The 11,372-nt window shown below is 36.8% G+C and overlaps 1 non-coding gene across 1 annotated transcript; it reads left to right on the top strand.

Annotated features, from left to right (window-relative positions):
• The first annotated feature begins 10,651 nt into the window (after positions 1-10,651).
• On the top strand, positions 10,652-10,723 carry TRNAA-AGC (transfer RNA alanine (anticodon AGC)). The gene has a single exon. It is a non-coding gene; the product is annotated as a tRNA-Ala (tRNA).
• Positions 10,724-11,372: the final 649 nt, after the last annotated feature.

Genomic DNA, 11,372 nt, shown 5'->3' with positions numbered 1-11,372 from the left:
AGGGTGTCATCTCTGATGGCATGCCAACGTCACTACCTCCCATGAGGGATATAAACCATTGCATAGACCTTATACCTAGATCCACCTTGCCTAATAAAGAAACATACAAGCTCACACCAAATCAGATAGTTGAGATGGAAAAATAGGTTGAAGAATTATTGGAGTCTAGACTGATTGGCAAAATTTTGAGCCCATGTGTAGTCCCTACAGTCTTGGCACCCAAAAAGGAAGGCACTTGGAGGCTTTGCACCAACTCAAGAGCTATCAACAAGATTACTATTAGGTATAGATTTCCAATGCCTAGGATTGAAGATTTATTGGATTGTTTGGGGGTGCTAGATATTTTACAAAAGTTGACTTGAAGAGTGGCTATCATCAGATTAGGATTAGGCTGAGAGATGAGTGGAAGACTGCATTTAAAACAAATGAGGGGTTGTATGAGTGGAATTTCATGCCCTTTGGATTATCCAATGCACCTAGTACATTTATGAGGTTAATGAATGAAGTCTTGAGGGATTTAATAGGGAAATTCATTATAGTCTACCTAGATGACATTCTAGTTTTCAGTCAAACCAAAGGAGAGCATCTAAAACATGTAGACCTAGTCCTAAGAATATTGTATGAAGAACAATTAATGACCAACTTGGAAAAGTGTTTCTTTATGCAGGAAGCGATCATTTACTTGGGATTTGTAATATCATATGGTGAATTGAAAATGGATCAAGAAAAGGTGAGTTTCATATTGTCTTGGCCTACACCAAGAACATTGAATGATGTTAGAAGTTTTCATGGCTTACCTACCATCTATAGGAATTTTATAAGAGGATTTAGCCATATTTGTGCTCCTATGCTTGATACCATAAATGGAGGACAAAATTGTAGATTCAATTTGACAGAAGAGGTAGACAACTCTTTTGAAACATTGAAGAGAAAAGTTGCAGAGCAGGTAGTCCTTGCCCTACCTAATTTCAACAAGATCTTCTAAGTGGAGTGTGATGCTAGTCACATGTCTATTAGGGAAGTGCTCAGTCAAGAGGGAAGGCCTATTGCCTTCTTCAGTGAGAAGTTAAATGAGGCAAAGAGAATATATTCATCCTATGACATAGAGATGTATGCTCTAGTTAAATCCTTGAAAAAGTGGAGACACTACTTGCTGCCAAAAGAATTCATAGTCTTCACAGTCAATCAGGCCCTTAGCTTTATAAATAGTCAAGAAAAGTAGAATCACTAGCATATGAAGTGGGTAGAGACCCTACAAGCCTTAACTTTAATTCTTAAGCACAAGAAAGGGGTCAAGAATAAGGTGGCGGATGCTTTGAGCAGAAGAGTCTTAACTGCAAATTAGATCAAGTTGGAAAGTGTGGGAATAGACTCTTTGAAATCCATGTACGAGGATGATGAATACTTTGGAGAGGTCTATAAGGTATGTGCTTCATTTGATGAGCAGTTTCATGTTGATTTCTCAGAATATTTGATTCAAAATGGATTGTTGTTTAAGGTTGCATAGCTATGCATACCCAAATGCTCTATGAGACTGAATATAATTAAGGAGAAACATTGTGGGGCAATGGCAGGCCCCTTTGGTCTTGACAAGACACTATATTTGGTGAAGAGGCACTAATTTTGGCCCAAACTATAGATAGATGTCAGGAGATTTGTGGAGACATTTGTGATCTACCAAAAGGCAAAGGGAAAGTCCACAAATGTGGGCCTATACCAGCCTTTACCCATCCCTTCAAGACCATGGGAAAGAATAAGTATGGATTTTGTTTTAGGATTACCTAGGACAAGGAAAGGATATGATAGTGTTTTTGTAGTGGTGGATAGGTTTAGTAAAATGGCACACTTCCTACCATGCAAAACCACTTGTGATGCTTCTTATGTTGCAGACTTGTTCTTCAAGGACATTGTCTGGATACATGGTTTGCCTTTGACTATAGTCTCTGATAGGGATGCAAAATTTATTGGCCACTTCTAGAGGACCCTTTGGAAGAATCTTGGTACAAGTCTATCCTTCTCCTCAGCCTACCATCCCCAAATGGATGGTCAAACTAAAGTTGTAAATAGGTCACTAGGAAATATGCTAAGGTGTTTGACTAGACAACATGGAGAAAGATGGGATAGCATATTGTCTCAGGCAAAATTCTCCTATAATGATATAGTGAATAGGAGTACTGATAAATCACCCTTCCAGATTGTATATGGCATCCACCTAAGGGGTGTGATGGAGTTGAGAGAACTAACTCAAGGAGAAGCCATTAGTGTAGATGGGGAAACCTTTTCTACCACCATAAAGGAAATCCATGACCAAGTTAAAACTCATCTTCAACAATTTGCAGAAAGATATAAAGCTCATGCTAACAAAAAGAAGAGGGATGTTTAGTTTGATGTGGGAGACTTGGTGTGGTTTCACTTGAAGAAGGAAAGACTTCCAAAAGGAAGATATACAAAGCTTATGCAAAGAAAGATTGGACCTTGCCAAATCTTGAAAAAATGTGGCCCAAATGCCTATGAACTTCAACTCCCACCTAATCTTGGTTTGTCACCTATCTTTAATGTATGTGACTTAACTCTTTATAAATCTAGTGTTGATGCAGGAGAAGACACAATCCAGGCTATTGCAGATGATGACATTCCCAAACATGAACCACCAAAGTTGCATAAGGTTTTAGACACTAAGGTTGGAAAGCAAACAAGGAAAAAAGTTTACATGGAGTATTTGGTGACTTTGAAAGGACAACCTGATTCTAAAGTAGTCTAGATGACAAAACAATAGATCAAAGACCATGGTGCAGATGCAGACCTACAAGCTCTCATCTCAAGTGGACTTGGGATTTACTCTTCTAGGGAGTATGGTGCAGGAGCACCCCTTCAAGATGATAAATCAGACTCAGAGGAAGAAGGATGAGGCATCAAACATGTCTTTAGGATGTTTTGTATGTGTTTCAATCATGCATTGTGTGTTTGTAATAAAGAACCCCATCTTGTGAGCCAAACTCCTATTTTGGCATCTCAATAAGCCAATTAGGACTTTTGGACAATAGGGGATCAAATGTGTGTAGAAATAGTTATCCTAGTGGATTTAGTTCTTTGAGGATTTTTTAGGAATTTTTAGGCTTGACCCAAGACATTAGGAGGCGAAAGCTGATATTTTGACAACTTTTGCAAAAGTTGTCAAAAGTTGTCATGAGCAACTTTAATACACTTTTTGCATTTTGTTTATTTGAACTCCCCCAATGTCTCTAACCTCTTCTTTTCAGTTGAGAGAAGTTTTGAAGTGGTTTATACACCTTGTGGATCCAATTTCCAGGAGGGAGGGTATGAAGGAAAGATTTGGTGACTACAAACTAATGAAATTCTAAGTTTTTCCCGCAATTCTGGAGTTTTGGTACGGAGTACGCTACTGTACGGATTGGGATCAATTCCCAATTATTTGAATTGGTTGGAGAGGAGAGTTATCTTTTTTTTGGCTTTGGTTTGAAGTCCTGGTTGTGTTTTTTTCTCTTGATATTCAAATTGTGTTGTAGGTGCCCGAAAATCTAGGGTTTACCTTGGGTTTTTACTCCTCCATGGCCATAACTTACAATTTATCAATCTAAGACCAATGGGATTTGGTGAAATTAAAGTATGGTCAGTGTATTCTAGGATTCTAAAAGTATTTTGTAGGAGGAGCAAGGGAGATGTGTGTTTGAACTGGCCCTAGGTAGTCATCTCTATGTGGCTACCTAGACCTTAAACAACAAAGTTAGCCTTGAATGCAAATGGTGATGATTCTAGGCATGTACCCCTAGAATCAATGATGGTTTATGGTCCCCCAAATTCTCATGGTGTTTTTATTGTAGGGTTTACTCATTTGGATATAGATGCTTCATAAATGGAGGCCTAATTAGCCCTTTAGGACAGTCAACACTCTATCGGTTCAGACCTTTGTTTCTCAGACCTTGGCCCTTCCTTTTGGGGAATTGTGTAACTTCCAAAAGAGTACTTGAATCCATAGTTTTTTTTCTATTTTGTTTGACAAATTTTGAACTTAAGGTTCCTTTACCCTCTTAAAAGAGCTACAAGCAAATAGGCCTAATTGTGAAGGTTCTATGGGGAATAGGGTCGGATCCTTAAAACCAGGGTTGGATCTGGTCTATGGGAGTCATGTTTAACCTAAAACAGGTGTGCTAATGGTCCATAACCCTTGGAGGTCTCAAAGTGTATGTTGGTGCAATTTACCCAAGTTGAGTAGGTATGAGTCTTGAAGATGGTGATATGATTGAACTAAGGTTGTAGAGCCTTGCCTTGATAGGATCCTATTATTGTTTTGAGGGGTCAATGTCATACATCTTGGAGTGTGTGGAAGGTTACAAGGAGGGCTCTGCATCAACTATCTTGTAGACTTGGAGGACAATATTAAGGATATACATATGTTCTTTGATGTTAACTCATATGGAGTTGCATCATCTTCTTTAAATAATATGAGAAAATATTTAAACCATCTTGTTCTTTCTCTACATCATCATTTATCATATCTTGGCATTGGTGTGGAGACATTTGAACATCATTTGGAGGGACTACTATTGAATTTACTTCCCTTATTATTTTAAGGAATGGAAAGATAAGTTGCATAGTTATGTGGTTCTATTATTTTCTAAGGGGAGAAATAAATTGTGTAATAGGCTTGAATCATCCTCGTCATGTTCATTGTTGGGCATCTATCATCACTACTGGAGATTCTAATTTGAGAGGAGGATGCATTTTCTTTCTTTTTATTCTCTCTTATGAGGACTTTTTTCTCACATTGGGTTTGGTACTTATCATATTTTAGAAAGCATATTTCTTTACCCTCATTTGGAGGGAGTTTTTTCCCACTATATTTTCTTCTCTTCTTTATGAGATATATTTTACTTGGGTACCAATTTAGGCCTTGTTTCTAGGACCCAATTTTTGTCCCCACCTAAGTTGTGCTTAAGGGGTGCTAGGTGGGGGGCTTAAGTGGGGATGTTGGTGTAAAATTCTTATTTTAGATGCACATGATGCGATAAAAACCTACTTTTATTTAAACCCCTCTAGCCTTTCTATTATCCATTTTTTATTCTCCTTTTGTTACCCATTATTTCCATTGTGTCTATATGATATAGTCTTACTAATTATTGTCTTCTTCTTTTTTGAAAAAAACATTCAGTACTATAGTAATATAATTTATGTGTTGATAAGAAGGTGTTCCTTAGAGTAGTGCATTTTTTATCACTACATTGACCAAGAGGAGGGCCCACTCTTTGTGAGCATGGTGAAGTTTGGTTAATTTTCGTAATTATGTAGTTTGGTTAATTTTCGTATTTATGTAGTTTGGTTAATTTTCCTATTAGCATTCCTATCATGTTGTGATAGTTATTATTCTTAGGTTCATATTGTGGAGTGAAACTATGGAATTAATTTACCTTATAATGTATGGTTTTGATTCACATTGTTTAAAAAAAAAATTAATAATTTTGTTACATTTTTATCATAATTGTTTATGTGACTTGAGTAGATAACTTAATTATTTTCCAGATAAAAATAAAATTAATGTTCATGTCACAAATTGTTTTGGTCGTGTAGTAGGTCTTGCAATTCATGTAGCATATTATAGTATTTTTTGTTGTAACTTGTAGGCTAATTATTCTCATAAGATTTAGTATTCTAGACTTCTTGAAGTAGGATTACTAGCATATCATCCCACTCAACTCACTACCTTCAACCATTAGGTATACAATCATTATTATTTTCAAAAGTCTTACACCTTAGATTGACATTGGACTCAAATGAATTTTTGGCTACTAGAAATTATCTTATTGAAAAACTTATATTTTGTCCCAACATTTTGGCATCGTTGTCGGGTAAACGTGTTAAGGTTTTGTAAGCCAATAATTTGAGTTAGGACTAGTGTTTCAAGGATAAATTTTGTGTGATTGTTAGTGTTCTCTAGGCTATACCCTTGATTTGCATTGTATAAGTCATAGAGATGCATGAGTTGTCCTAGAGATGAAAAAGGTAGATTTTTCAAACAAATTATAGGAATAAGCTCTCAATAATTTAAGAAAAATCATAATAATAAATAATACCACAATTTGTGAACAAATCATCAAAAAAGAAGCTAGTCGAACCTAATCTTTCAAGAAATGTGTGATTGAATCAACTCCATTGAATTTGATCTTGAATGACCACCTAGTGTACAACCAAAAATACCCAAATATTCAATAGAGACCTTTAAAATCATCACTCCTGAATTGGCCAAACAATTTGGAGAATCATATGAACTATAAAGATGTAAACCTTTAGAAATGGAAAATAACATAGGCCACCTTTGTCTTTTTGGACACCTTACACATTTAAAATTATGGTTGAGAATAATAATAATAACAACAATAATAGCAATAATAGTGGTAGATCTCTGATCAATAACAATCCTATTACCTTTGAATTTTCTAGTTCCCATCTTGAGGAAGAAGCTCCTATAATTTAAATATATCACATTATACCCTACCAAATTTTTGGAGACTTTTTATGGAGGCCCTAATATGTTTTTTGTTTGAGTTTGATGTCTTATGTTATAGTTATGACTATCAAAATGATGCTTATAAATTTAATTGATTTCTAATAAAATTAATAAATGTAATATTATGATGGTTCATGGGATTAGGATGATAGTTTGTGGATAGTCTATCCACATATGGGAAGGTATGAATGAGCATTTTTTGACAAAATATCAAGACTATTGCAAGATAAAGGAAGTTTGAGATGAGATTTTCCATTTGACACAATAAGAAGAAGAAACTTTAAAATATGTTCTTAAATAATTCTCATTTAGTCTCCAAAGAACAAGACAAATAGGATCTTATATAATGAGACTATTAATATGATTTTTCTTATAGGAATTTGTGATGAATTTATTGATTCTTTTATTCTTATAGGTGGTAAATATATTTCTAAATTAATATTTGATGATATAATTTGTGATATTTGTAAGAATTACTTGAGATCCACTTGATCCAGAAGGAAGTATCTTGGGAGGCATATTTCCCATGGAAGTAAAACAAGCTTGACCAAGTGAGAACTAGGTATGTTACTTAATTACTTGAAAACTAAGAATTTTAAGTCACATGGGGAAACAAATTGATACTTTATATGCATGTAAAAATAGGAAGAATATGAAAAATAACTTGACATTTTTTGTCCTATATGATGTATGAAACACACTAGTGAGAAATTTCCTTACAATAAAACAAAGATTTCTTCCTTAGAGGATGTTAGTACGAATACCACCTTATGACCTTTATCAATAGATATGGTAGATACTAAATATACCAAAGAACCTTTTATTATATGTCTCAACAAAGGCCTTGGAAACCATAAGAAATGACTCTTAGAACGATAATAATTTTCATGAATCTTATAACATGATCCCTAGTGGTCAATAGAGCTCTTTTCATGCTCAACCTGAATGGTATTGAGGCTAGAAAAAACCTCCATATTATCCATATTGAGCAGCCCAATACCAACCTACTTGACAACCATGGTAACAAGCATGAAAGACATCACCACCACAATTTCTATAGTATCCATCATATCCAATACCACCTATGATTAGCCCATAACAACAACCACAACAAAAATTTCTACCACCAATACCATCAACATTCAACAATCAACCAACCAATCCATCATAACCACCAAAGGAAATACTAATGCTTTCTCAACCAACTCCAAATCTAAATAAAAAGTTAGCACAACCTAATCATAATAATGAGTTAGCAAGATGTCCAACTTATCTTGTTAATGTTCTCTATCTTAACAAAGTTCAAATTAGATTAGGAAAAGATGTTCAAGGGCCTACAATTACTGAATTGGACAATTCACAAGATGAATTTAAAGAAAACCAACTTAGGCATTGTTGGGACTATTTAAATTTGAGTCAAGTTTAGAGGCCCAATTCAAATTTTTTCTTGGCATGTCAGAAAAGTACCTAAATGAGTTAGTTGAATGGCCTAGTTTGCGGCAGGGCAAAATAGAGCTCAGTTAATCATGAAGAGGTAAGGCTTTGAATCATGTCCTACACCTTTAATTTGGCCTATGAAGTGATGTGGAACTTTCATATTTCAATCTAGATAAGTTTACTAGGTACCCATTTCAAGGGGTGAGCTGAAAGTGCATTTTAGGCACAAATGCAGATTTTATTGAGTAGCCTACTTCGAGTGTTTGCATCTTTTGCCCTGTTGATTGTCATGAAGAAATTAAAAATGGATTCAATTATATGCATAAATGTGAGTCAGTCTTCAAATTTTCAAGTCTTAACAAATCCATTTGCTCAGTTTTTGAAGATCAATCCGTTTGTAGTTTGTGTGGTTTGACTAGTCCCTGTTTCGACAGCTAGTCGGAGCCTTCTTTTGCACGAGTGTAAAAGTTGCCTCAGTGGGTGTCATGACACAATGTTTGTTCTAGACTAATTTTGGTATAAATGAAAAGCTATGTTTCAATTTTCAAGCCTCTGCCAATCCGTTTGATCAGTTTTCAAAAGGGTTCATTTAGCCATCATTTTCAGTCTTCTGCACTTTCAGTGTTATATCAGTTAATGGAGCCATTTTCATGAGCACACCATTTGCATCCTGTCAGTCTTGTGATTGAACCAAGATTTCTAATTTTTAATATGTACTTTAAGGTACCTTTGTTTCAAATTTGAGGATCTACGGAGGTCGTTTAATATTTTTGAGAAAGGCATCATGTGTTGCCAGAACATTGACTTCGTCAGGTCCGCAGTGTCAACAAAGCCAATTGGCCACTTTCACTGATTAATATCTTTTCACTCGGGACTCATCTTGAGAAACCGCTTGGAAGTGTTCATGCTTGTATATCAGAGTACACGCCTGTTAGATGGCGAGCTCCAAAAAGGTGTTTTGACAGGTTTGAAAATTACGTCTTCGCGATTAAATGCGAAAATGTGGCATAATCACCTGAAGGTTGTAAAATTCAGTTTGATGATCCGAAAATGATGCCGATCATTTCCAAAGGTGTGTTTGAGGTCCATGAGTCACTTCAGAGGTCAGTTGTAAGAAAACAATTTATTTTTTTAGTCGGACCCACTCTGGGGCCCGACCTGGCTCGACTGCAATTCGCAAATGGGATGTTGTTTGTGATGACAAGTTCTGGAAAAGAGCAGTATGAGGTTTCCAAAGAAGTGTAAAATTGACAATAGGTAATATCCAAAGATTGTGTTGCATATAAAGTAAGTGATGTACAAGCAAATGATACAAATATTTCACCACTTGTGCCACATACTTCTCACCATCCATATAAGAAAAACGGTACTAGACATCATAATGATGTGCAAGAGGAGAATGCATATTAGTTACCTATGCAGGATGTTGAAATTACTGATGCAGTCCATAGAAATGGAGGGATTGGAGGAAACAAGCTGAGTATTGTGATCCTTCTCCTTTGGTAACGTGGTGGATGGCAAAGCAAGTGCAATGATGGCTGTGAATGCATTTTGGGAGGCATTAAAGTTGCAACAAATGCAATTGGCTGGTATAAAGTTGTAACCCCCCTTGCTACCATGATAAAACAAGTAAACTGCAGTAGCCATCACCATTCGAGCTCTCCTACCTGGTGTCTAGAGAAGGCGTTGGAATAGGTTCTTAGAAAACTGTGATGAATGCACATTGCGAGGCATAAAGTTCTGCGTGGTTTATGAAGAACAACAAAAACTATAGAAAATGCCAAGGTTTGAAATTGTTTCCTCCCTGTGAGTGGCATTATGGTTTGTGAAGAGGCCATTGGAATTCCTCAGCAAATGTATGTGAGGCAATGAAGTTAGCAACAACAGAAGATAATTAGCAAAGGGTACATTCCTCACATGGTTGCAGAGGTTTGAAAAACCATCAAGTAAATGCAAACTTTTTCCTCTTCCCTTGTGGTCACGTGGGGGGTTTTCAGATTGTATCGAAGGCATTGGTAGCATCAACAAATAGATACCAATGAGGGTAGCGTAGCATGGTGTTATGTAAATGAAACTTTCAAGTTTATGTGATGTGGCAAGTGCCAACATCCTATCCTCCTCCCTCTATGTGGTTCTTCAGGCTTTTGAAATACCTCAAGCAAATGCAATTCGGTAGGGCTTTAAAGCCTTTGGAGTGTGGCATGGGGAGGGCTAGCGATGGTTTTTTTTTTTTTCTTAGCAAATGGCAGCGATGAAACATTTACCAAATGCATTTTGCTAGGCATAATGGCAGCTCCAACATAACCCATCCTCCCTCTACGTAGTGTGTAGAGAAAGCATGAGGCTCTTAGCAAAATGCCATGGACAAGGCTAAAAGCTATCAGAGCCAGGTCCAGGCTAGAAGCCCCAAGCACACGAGAGGTGTGGCTTAAGGGGGGGTGTTGGTGTTGGAAATAAGCCACACCTGGACCGACGATGGACTGGTCCAAGAGGGGCCAATAGCTCAGTGGTAGAGCACTCTAGCAGCGTATGGAAGGTCCTAGGTTCGAGTCCTAGCTGGTCCATGTCTCAACATGGTATCAGAGCCAGGTCCAGGCTAGGAGCCCCAAGCACACGAGAGGTGTGGCTTAAGGGGGGGTGTTGGTGTTGGAAATAAGCCACACCCAGACCAACGATGGACTGGTCCAAGAGGGGCCAGTAGCTCAGTGGTAGAGCACTCCAGTAGCATATGGAAGGTCCTAGGTTCGAGTCCTAGCTGGTCCATGTCTCAACTTGGTATCAGAGCCCATGTTGCAACACTGGGATCTTTGGTTTCTCTTGTGCCATTAGTTGCTGTGAGGTGTATCTACCCTATGTTGTATGCTTGTCCTCTTCATGGCTGAGTGTGATTGAACAAACCCTACTTGTGTGTAATGTGTGTGTTCACGACTTGTTTTCACCTTCTTGATGTGGGTGTTTTGGAATGATTTTATGTGCTTTGTCTGCTTATTGAGGTCTTGGTGTACAGTTTCTCTTATTCTGAAAGAGAGTCATATGTATCTTCATTCTTGATTTGTTTTACTCCTTTGACTAGCCCATCTGGGTTGGTTGGTGTTGTCTTGAATCTAAAAGTACGAAATGTGCTTGTTTATGGTTGTGATCTAGCTTATTGTTGTTCACTTGAAGGACTAGTATGGCAAATATTAATGCTTATTATGTAGTAAAAAGAATGATTATAACCCTTCCTTCTCTCTCTTTAGAAAATTAAAATGTTTTGATATGGGTAATTATCTCTTATTTAAGTTTTCTTATTGCAAGAGTAAGGATGATATTTCTTGAGCCCTTGTGTGAGCCTTATAATGCTTATGTGTTTTAGATTGTGAAAGGGGTTTGGTTTGAAAGTTAATATTGGTTATTGAGATAAAAAAAATTG

Source organism: Cryptomeria japonica, chromosome 7 (assembly GCF_030272615.1).
Source record: "Cryptomeria japonica chromosome 7, Sugi_1.0, whole genome shotgun sequence".
NCBI classification, from domain to species: domain Eukaryota; kingdom Viridiplantae; phylum Streptophyta; class Pinopsida; order Cupressales; family Cupressaceae; genus Cryptomeria; species Cryptomeria japonica.
Note: the sequence above shows the minus strand (reverse complement) of the source record. Positions and strands in the feature narration are given on the sequence as shown.